General features: G+C 39.5%; 1 non-coding gene across 1 annotated transcript; it reads right to left on the bottom strand.

Moving 5' to 3' along the window:
• Positions 1–1801: 1801 nt before the first annotated feature.
• LOC120107959 lies at positions 1802–1907 on the bottom strand. Its single transcript, XR_005509537.1, has one exon. It is a non-coding gene; the product is annotated as a small nucleolar RNA R71 (small nucleolar RNA).
• Positions 1908–10389: the final 8482 nt, after the last annotated feature.

The raw sequence follows: 10389 nt of genomic DNA on the forward strand, positions 1-10389 counted from the left end.
TAGTTACTAATCATGTTTGCTAAAGTAGTCTAAGATGATTCATGCCTAGGAAGATGAAGTGTGCTGCATCCTAGATTAGCATACTTAGGTAGACACTTCATGCTACACCGAAGATGGATTTTTCTAAACCTCTTTATGTTTTTATTTTAAAAGGCTTGTAGCCAATTTGCATGCCTCTCCAAAAGATAAAAATTAAGAACACAGTCCCTAATGCAATGCTACGCGGTGGATTCCAAACCCTAGATCCATCTACTTTGATAAATTTCAATTCGTACTCATAGATTAATTTAGTTAAATCAAGTTAGCAAATTCTTCTTGAGTTATTATTAAAGAAAAATAACTAGTCTCCAATCCCTGTGGACCGACACCCGTAATCACTGTCCTACAGGATACGTGCTATTGCGTGGTTTATTTTCGAAATTGAAAGGACCGATCAATTTTTGGCGCCGTTGCCGGGGATTGCTAGCATAGTTATTTTTCCTACCATTAAAAAAAAATTAATTAATTAAAAAAAAACTTTCAAAAATATATATATATCTAAAATAAAATAAAAAATTATTTTCTATTATTGTTACTTTTTTATCTCCTTTTTCTCTTCTACTAATTTTTTTTTTTAATTTTTCTTTTGGTCTTATTTGATCAGGAATCGAAGAGGAGATCTGGGCTATCAAAAAGGAATGCTTTAGAGGTTTGCTTAAAAAAAATTTAAATTGCTGGAGAAATTTCCTTTGGTAACCTCTAAACCTTTCTTATTTAAATTAATTATTAGCTTAAAATTTTGTGGTGATTGTTTGATTTTAACTTTAGCAGAAGTGTGAATGTATGCCTGATACACATACACCAACTAATCTGCACTTAGTAAGGGCAATCACCCCAACAAGATAAGAGCCGGATTTCATCACCGGACTCTTGCCCAACTTAGGTGAACTCAATCTCACATAGTGTCACTTTAATTAAAATCAATTAGACATTGGCTCCTAGGGACATTCGAGCTCAATAGGACGAAGATTACCGAAAGTTGCACCAATTTCGCTCTGTGGCTTAGTTGATGTCTAGGCAAGCTTTGTCCCTATAAGGGAGACAGTTCATCTGTTCGAGGCAAGTGGGTTTTAAGTGGGACCTTTGCGAATGCATCGTGACCCCTCCACTTACCTGGGAGCTTACCTAGTCAACTCGGTTCATTAGACCGGATTGGAGGCTTAGGTGCCCTCTTCAAACTAGTTAGGAGCTGTCTAGTGATTTTAGGACAGATACAAGGATTGATGTGTTTATCTTTTATTGCATGCTTGACTGATCAAGTACTAGTGTATGCAAGGGAGTCGTTCTAGAGTACGTGACCTATTACCTTTTGACCCTGAAATAGAACGGACCCTTAGGAATATTCAAGCTGAGATCAGAACATTAGAATCATCCCCACCTCTTAAGATGGCTGAAGAACAACCCAAACTCCTGAGGAAGTACTTTACTCCCACTATTTACACTTCCCCATCTTGTATTCGATTACCTGAAGTAGCAGCTGTACAATACGAAATAAAGTCTAGTGTGATCCAAATGCTCCCATCTTTTTATGGGCTCACCAATGAAGACCCATATAAACACCTAGATGAATTCCTTGAGATTTGCACCACTGTCAAGATTCAGAACTTCACTGATGATGCTCTGAAACTTAGATTATTTCCCTTCTTCCTTAAAGATAGAGCCGAACAATGACTGAATTCTTTAGAAGCCAACTCGATTCGTTCTTGGGATCAAATGCAACAAGAATTCCTTAAAAAATACTTTTCCATAGGAAGAACGAACCAGTTTAGACGTGCCATTACAAGCTTCTCCCAAACTGAGGAAGAAGAATTTCATGAAACTTGGGAGAGATTTCGAGACCTAATCCGTAAATGCCCTCATCATCAAATACCTAAGTGGCAGCTAGTGCAATGTTTCTATGACGGATTGACTGAACGAAACCGTCAGATGATTGATGCTGCATGCGGGGGGACTTTCATGCTTTGAAATGAGCATGAAGCATGGCAACTATTTGAAAATCTTAATGAAAACTTCCTCCACCATGCTTCATGTTCTCGTCAAGCAACCCCGAATTTTCAAAGAAAAGGGGCCATTTGTGAAATAAGTCATTCTATGGACCTGTCTAGCAAGGTAGATGCATTGTCCCATAAGATTGACCAACTAATGATAGGAGGACATGTCGTTAGCTCTTCCCAAGCACAAGTATGTGCTATCTGTTCTAGCCCATCGCATCCTATTCATGAGTGCCCCTCAGCACCCCAATTCTTCGAACTCGTGCAAGAACACATCAATGCTGCCCAAACACAGCCCAGACCGGGTAATGACCCATTTTTCAATACATATAACCCGGATTGGCGGAATCATCCAAATTTTTCTTGGAGACAGCAAGCTTCTAATATCTCCCAACCCTTCTCCCAAAATTTTCAAAACCCTCAGAATTTTCATCTCTACCGTCCCTCAAATCAAATTCAACACCCTCCTCCTCCAACCCAAAGAAATACAGCTTTTGAGGAGAAAGTGTTGACTGCCCTTCAAGGTTTGGAGGCAAACACACAACTATTGCACTCTCACACGCAATCAATTGCTAAGCTAGAATCCCAAATGGGTCAACTAGCCAATGCATTAAACAAACGAGAGGAAGGTAAGCTTCCAAGTCAACCAATGAGTAATCCAAGGGGACAATACGTGGCTCAAGAAACTCAACTAAATCATGAGCAAGTCAATGCTTTGACTACCTTGAGGAGTGGCCGTATAATAGATAATAAGGTTGGGGAGGGTAACAATAAGAAAGGTGAAGAAGAGGAACAGACCATATCACATGAAAATCCAAAACCTTTTTCAACTAGTTCACCATCTGCTACAACCCACATTCCAAAGGCCCCATTTTCTGAAGCACTTAATGCACACTCTCCCTTTGGCAAGAAGGGAACTTCATTAGAAGAGATGATGGAGGTCTTCAAACAAGTTAAAATCAACCTCCCACTCCTTGATGCCATCAAACAAGTTCCCTCCTATGCCAAATTTTTCAAAGACCTTTGCACCCAAAAGCGAAAATCTAGGACACATGTGCCTAAAAAGGTCCTACTTACTGAACAGGTAAGTTCCATTCTCCAACACAACACCCCTTCAAAATTCAAAGATCCTGGCGCTCCCACTATTTCCTGTGTCATAGGAGATAACTCCATTGATCGAGCACTTTTAGATCTAGGGGCAAGTGTGAATCTTCTACCCTATTCAGTCTATAAAAAATTTGGGTTAGGTGAATTAAAACCTACCTCGGTGTCCTTACAATTGGCTGATCGATCTGTGAAGATACCACGGGGGATGATTGAAGATGTTCTTGTCAAGGTAGACAAATTCTATTTTCCAGTAGATTTTATCGTTCTTGATATGGAACATGTGCCCAACATAAAAAAACAAATCCCTGTGATTCTTGGTCGTCCCTTTTTAGCTACAGCCAATGCATGTATCAACTGTAGAACTGGGGCAATGGATATATCATTTGGGAACATGAAAATTAAGTTGAATGTGTTTCATGCCGCTGACCAACATGTGAGGGAAGACGAGTGTTGCCTAATTGATGAAATGGATGATCTTGTAGAAGAAGCCCTTCCCTATATCTTAGCAGATGACCCCTTAGAGGCATGTTTGGCCCATTTTGACATTGACAACTTTGATATAAACAAGGCCATAGAAGAAGTTAACATCTTACTCGATAATCAATCTTCTATGAGTTCCCTTCCTTGGAAGATCCGACCTGAACCTCTTCCTCCCATTGCTAGCACACCACTTTGTTCTTCCATTGATTCTCCACCTAAACTTGAGTTGAAGCCACTTCCAATAAATCTTAAGTATGCCTTTCTAGGACCGGAAAATAGCCTCCCTGTAATCATCGCAGCCAACTTATCTACTGAATAGGAGGATAAACTTTTAAGGGTGCTAGAAGAAAATAAACATGCCATAGGATGGACTGTAGCCGATTTGAAAGGGGTTGACCCCTCTGTTTGTATGCATCGAATTCATCTCGAAGATGATGCAAAGCCCACCCGAGAAATGCAAAGAAGACTCAATCCTAACATAAAGGAGGTAGTCAAGAAAGAAGTGGTGAAATTATTAGATGCCGGAATCATTTATCCAATTTCTGATAGTAAGTGGGTAAGTTCGACACAAATGGTACCCAAGAAATCAGGTATCACTGTGGTTGAATATACGGAAGGAGAATTGATACAAACACGCACAACCACGGGTTGGCGCGTGTGTATTGATTACAGAAAACTTAATTCAATGACTAGGAAGGACCATTTCCCTCTACCTTTCATAGATCAAATTTTGGAACGGTTGGCTGGTCAAGGTTTCTACTGCTTCTTAGATGGTTATTCTGGATATAATCAAGTACCTGTTTACCCGGACGATCAAGAGAAAACCACTTTTACTTGCCCATTTGGGACATTTGCATATAGGAGGATGCCTTTTGGACTATGCAATGCACCCGCAACTTTTCAACGATGCATGATGGCCATTTTTTCAGATATGGTGGAAAACTTTCTAGAAGTGTTCATTGATGATTTCTCAGTCTTTGGCCAATCTTTTGACGATTGTCTGAATAATTTGACCTTAGTTTTGAAAAGATGTAAAGAGACCAACCTAGTATTAAGTTGGAAAAAGAGCCATTTCATGGTTCAAGAAGGCATAGTTTTAGGACACGTCGTGTCTAAGAGGGGCATTGAAGTAGATAAAGCCAAAGTCGATCTTATTTCCAATCTCCCTCCACCCAAAACTGTGAAACAAATCCGATCATTCCTTGGCCATGCTGGTTTCTACCGTCGCTTCATTCAGGACTTCAGTAAGATTTCCAAACCCTTGTGCAATCTTCTGGCCAAGGACACTCCCTTTGTCTTTGATAAAGCATGCGAGGAGGCATTTGAAAATCTTCGCTCGAAATTGACCGCTGCACCTATCGTACGCCCCCCTAATTGGACCCTTCCATTTGAATTAATGTGTGACGCATTCGACTATGCAATTGGGGCAGTTTTAGGGCAACGGCTAGATAAAGTACCTCATGTCATCTACTACGCTAGTAAAGCACTCTCAGATGCACAATTGAACTACACCACCACTGAGAAAGAGTTACTACAAGAATTTGACCTAGAAATTCGTAACAAGAAAGGAACTGCAAATGTCGTAGCATACCACTTATCTAGGATTCTTCTTGAGCCCTCTAAGAATACCTCACATTTACATGATGCTTTCCCAGATGAACAATTATTTGGGATACAAGGAATGAAAACGCCATGGTTTGCAAACATAGTAAATTACCTGGCCATAGGACGAATTCCTGATGATTGGTCAACTCAAGACAAGAACCGATTCTTTTCACAAGTGATATTCTACTATTGGGATGATCCCGATCTATTTAAGTATTGTCCCGATCAAGTAATCCGTCGATGTGTCCCCGAATGCGAATTTCAAAGTATTCTTTCATTCTGCCATTCACAAGCTTGTGGGGGACATTTTGGGGGTAGAAAAACTGCAGCAAAAGTTTTACAGAGTGGATTTTATTGGCCCACTCTTTTCAAAGATGCCCATAACTTTTGCCAAACTTGTGAACGGTGCCAACTGAGGATGATAGTGGTATTTTGATGATTAATACAATAATCAAGAGTATGTTACAAGTTAATTCGATACATCATTTATAGGTCTGTCACTCTCAGTACATTAGTATAATAAGATAAAGATGCATTTCATTGTTTATATGGATGAATCTAACCTTAAGTTGCAGCAAAGTGTGGATTGAGTCGACCCCAAGATTGATTGAGTCGACCCCGGTACATCAAGAAACCATCTGGCACACTTCTGCAAAAATGGCACGGATGAACAGTAGTTGGGTCGACCCAAGTAAAGGATGAGTCGACCCAATCCTCAAGCCTCAAGAAAACAGTTCTCTGGAAATCCTGAGAGGGTCGACCCAAATGAAACTTGAGTCGACCCAAACTTGAGTCGACCCCAAGTTAACATGAGTCGACCCAAAGGCAATGACATCAAAAATAGGTTCTCTGGAAATCCTGAGAGGGTCGACCCAAGTGGAAGTTGAGTCGACCCAACTGAACCTTGAGTCGACCCAAAAAGATGTTGAGTCGACCCAAGTGAAGGAAGGCTGAAATGCAAGGTTCTGTGGTTCTGAGAGGGTCGACCCAAGTAAATGTTGAGTCGACCCAAGTGAAAGTTGGGTCGACCCCAGTAAAAGTTGAGTCGACCCAAGCACGGGCAGAAGCATAACGGCTAGTTCTGCAGAAGTACTTTTTGACCTTCCAACAGTGAGTAACGGCTAGTTTTTGAATTCTAACCATTGGGGCTTGTCCAATGGATGAAGGAAACTATTTAAAGTGATACTATTCATCAGAGGAAACATCCTTTTGCAAAATATCAAAGCTTACACAAGAAAGACAAGTGCCCTAATCTTCTTCATCCAAGTGCTTCATTCAAGAGTCAAAAGAAAGTGGTTGAGCAGATTCCAAGAGATATTAAGAGCTCCATCCACCCTTGAAGAGTGAAGCATTCTTGACAAAGAAGAGAGAAGTCTCATCAAGCGATAACTATTCTCTAAACTCTTCTTTGTAGATTATAAATGTTATATTTGCTCATCTAGGAGCTTCAACCTTCTTCCTTCTTTTATTAATCACCTTGTAAAGGTTTGTTGGTGAGCCCGTAAAACCAACGGTGTAGGTTTATTGGTGAACCCGTAAAACCAATTGTGAAGGTTCGTTGGTGAGCCCGTAAAACCAACATAGGTTCGTTGGTGAGCCCGTAAAACCAACATAGGTTTTTGGTGATCCCGGAAAACCAAAGTGTAAAGGTTTTTGGATTGTGAGCCCGAAAAACAATCCAACTGTAATCCGCGGGATTATAGTGAATTCCCAAGGGGTCGCTTGGGGAGTGGACGTAGGTGCTTAGGAGAGCACCGAACCACTATACTTCTTGTGTGTTTGTATTGTGCATTGTGCTATTTCACTAACTCATAAATTGACATAAGTAAGATAGTAAAAATTAAGAGAAACCAATTCACCCCCCCCTCTTGGCTTGTCACCTTGGGCAACACCAACGGACGGGTACCATCTCCCGTAGAGATATGATGCCTCTCAATCCTATTTTAATTGTAGAAATCTTTGATGTATGGGGTATTGACTTCATGGGCCCTTTCCCACCATCCTTTGGTTTCGAATATATTCTTGTAGGAGTTGATTATGTTTCAAAATGGGTAGAAGCTGTCGCCACTAAAACTAATGACCACAAGGTTGTGATTAAATTTTTACATGAAAACATCTTTTGTCGTTTTGGCACACCCCGAGCCATCATCAGTGATGGGGGATCCCATTTTTGCAACCGGTCTTTCGAGGTTTTGGTTCGCAAATATAACATCACCCACAAAGTTGCTACCCCATATCATCCCCAAACGAGTGGACAAGTCGAGGTGTCCAATAGGGAGTTAAAACACATCTTAGAAAAAATGGTACGTCCCGATAGAAAAGATTGGTCTCAAAGGATAAATGATGCACTCTGGGCCTACCGAACTGCCTACAAACTCCTATTGGCATGTCCCCCTACCGATTAGTTTTTGGAAAAGCTTGTCACTTACTTGTAGAACTTGAACATAGAGCTTTCTGGGCTATCAAAAAGTTTAACTTAGACATGGCAGCAGCTGGTCCTAACCGAGAACTCCAACTAAGTGAACTTGAAGAATTGCGCAATGAGGCTTATGAAAATGCTAAAATTTATAAAGCAAGGACTAAGGCTTTTCATGATAAAAATATTAACCGTAAGTCCTTCGAACCTGGTCAAAAGGTTTGGCTATTCAATTCAAAGTTGCGACTCTTCCCGGGTAAACTTCGCTCTAGGTGGGATGGACCATTCGTAGTAAAAAATGTCTTTCCTTATGGTGCAGTAGAGATCCAACACCTCAATGGTGGACATGTTTTAAAAGTCAATGGTCAAAGGTTAAAACCTTATGTGGACTATGTTACCGATGGGCAATTGATCGAATCCCTTAATTTGACGAACCCTGTTTATCAAAATAATTAAGGACGCATTGTGTCTGGCTGAAGACAATAAACTTAGCGCTTGTTGGGAGGCAACCCAATTCTCTTAGATTTCTTTAACATTGAGGACAATGTTAGGTTTAGGTTTGGGGGTAGTCATCTTGATTTTCATCCAAAAAAAATAAAAATAAAAATAAAAAATGTGTTCATTTTCATTTATAAAAAATTTAAATAAAAAAAAGGTTTTTGTTTTTAAAAACCTAATTTCTATACATTTGATGCGAGAATGATAAATACACAAGGTATATAAAATCTAAAAAGCCTAATGACTAGTTGGAAGTAATACAAATTTAAGTTCTTTTCATTAAGTCTCTCTTAGGGAGTTGTAAGCTAATTAATACTTCGAAATTTCACTACACACTGGCCGACACTTCTAAGATCTAGGCTCGACATTATGTTGATAGTATAGTAGCAACCTTGGACCCTGATGAATCATACTTATCTAATCCAAAATATATATATATATATCATCAATAATAATGGATTTAGTCAGGAACATCGAAAAGGGCTACCTATTGTCAAAGGTCAAGTGGGCTTGTGATGAGAACTCCGAGCATAAGTCCGTAGGGAAGTCTTGATGCCTGACACCTTGTGCCAACTGGTGTGAGAGTTGTCGACTGATTGCTCGTTACACGGAGAAATCACCACAAGAGTAAAAATGCACAATTTATATGTCTTTATTATATATTAAAAAAAAACTCTGTATTGACCCTGAAAAAGACAATAGTGTGAAAGCCGTCGTTGTAAAAAGTCGAGTAAACTGGAATATTACAGATAAAGCCCGTGAGGTACTAAAGTAAACATCCACAACTCTCAAAATCCTGCAGATAAGATGATTTTAAATCAGTGAGCAAGTTTTTTCGACCAATCCTTGGAAACTACTGGTATTAGCAATATTTTGGAGATCCAAACCCTTAGCTTGTGAACGGTCCAGATTTCACCGAGCACTCCAGTATAAATGAGTCTTACAACTCCCTAACGGAAACTTAATGACCTCAACTTGAATTATATTTTGACCTAGGATTTGGGCTGACTTAGTAAATAAAACCGTGTGTGTTTTGAAATTCTTATCATTTTTGTATCTTAAATTAGATTTTAATAATAATAAAAAAAGAGTTTTTGAAATTCTTTACTAGTATGCATTTGGAATTTGATTTTCACTTCATAGATCAATCGATAAAAAATAATAAAAAAGAATAAAAATAATAATAAAAAATAATCATAAAAATAAATGATTTATTTTAATATTGAAGTTTGTGGGTATCTTCACTGGAAACCCTCACGAGACTATAACTCGTCCACTAGGGTAACCTAGGGGTTTAAAGCCTTGTTGCATATGGTAAATGCAATCGCGATGCCTGCGAAAGTGAGTTAGAGTTTCTTCTTTTCTAATTTTATTTTGCTCGAGGACTAGCAAAATGTAGGTTTGGGGGTGTGATAAGTGCTAAATAATGTACAAATTTATCTATTTTACATAGCACTTATTATTATTGTTATGCACATATTTTAAATATTAACAGAAGAAAATGTGTTTCCCCTCTCATTTCATTTTAATAAATTATTAGAGGTAATTCAAGTTTGGTTTAATTTTCTATATTGATTTAGTCTAATGTGTGTGTAGGTCGAGTCACCCCATTCACAAACTAGTCCCAATCTGTTTCATGTGTGGACTACTTTCTCCCACATGTGCATGAAGCTATTCATTCCTTTGTCCATGTCATATTTCCCCGCGTGCATCAAGCTTCCCAACCTAGCAAAATAGAGGCCTCTCCCATTTTCTCCACGTGTCCAAACTTCCTTTATTTTAGATTCAAAGCCCTTCCAACCTACCCGAATGGACCAACCACTTTTCTAAAAAAGGAAGAAGAAATATAAATAATAAAAAATTCACATATCCTACTCATTTCCGTATTCATCTTCCATGTCAATTTCTTTTATCTTCTCCTCCCCTGTTTCAGAACAAGCCGAATGACCACCGCATGCATGACCCGATCTTCCATTCCTTCCTTCCTAAATTTCCTCCAAGCATCCACGCCATCCAAGATATCCTCCACATTCTCCCAACGTATCCCCTGCTCCACGGATTCCTCCCATCCGCGATGCAATCTCCCCCGCTTCTGCCCAACTTCCAGCCATCCCGGGCTCACAGATCATCTCCCAAATCCTCTCTTTCCATTCTCCTTCCCAGCACTGAAACAGGGGAGATCTTCTTCCCAAAGCAGCCAGCCGGTGACTTCTTTCCTTCCCAGCACACCGAAGCAAATCGTCCCGGATTCCT

This window comes from Phoenix dactylifera, unplaced genomic scaffold (assembly GCF_009389715.1).
Source record: "Phoenix dactylifera cultivar Barhee BC4 unplaced genomic scaffold, palm_55x_up_171113_PBpolish2nd_filt_p 001092F, whole genome shotgun sequence".
Classification (NCBI taxonomy): domain Eukaryota; kingdom Viridiplantae; phylum Streptophyta; class Magnoliopsida; order Arecales; family Arecaceae; genus Phoenix; species Phoenix dactylifera.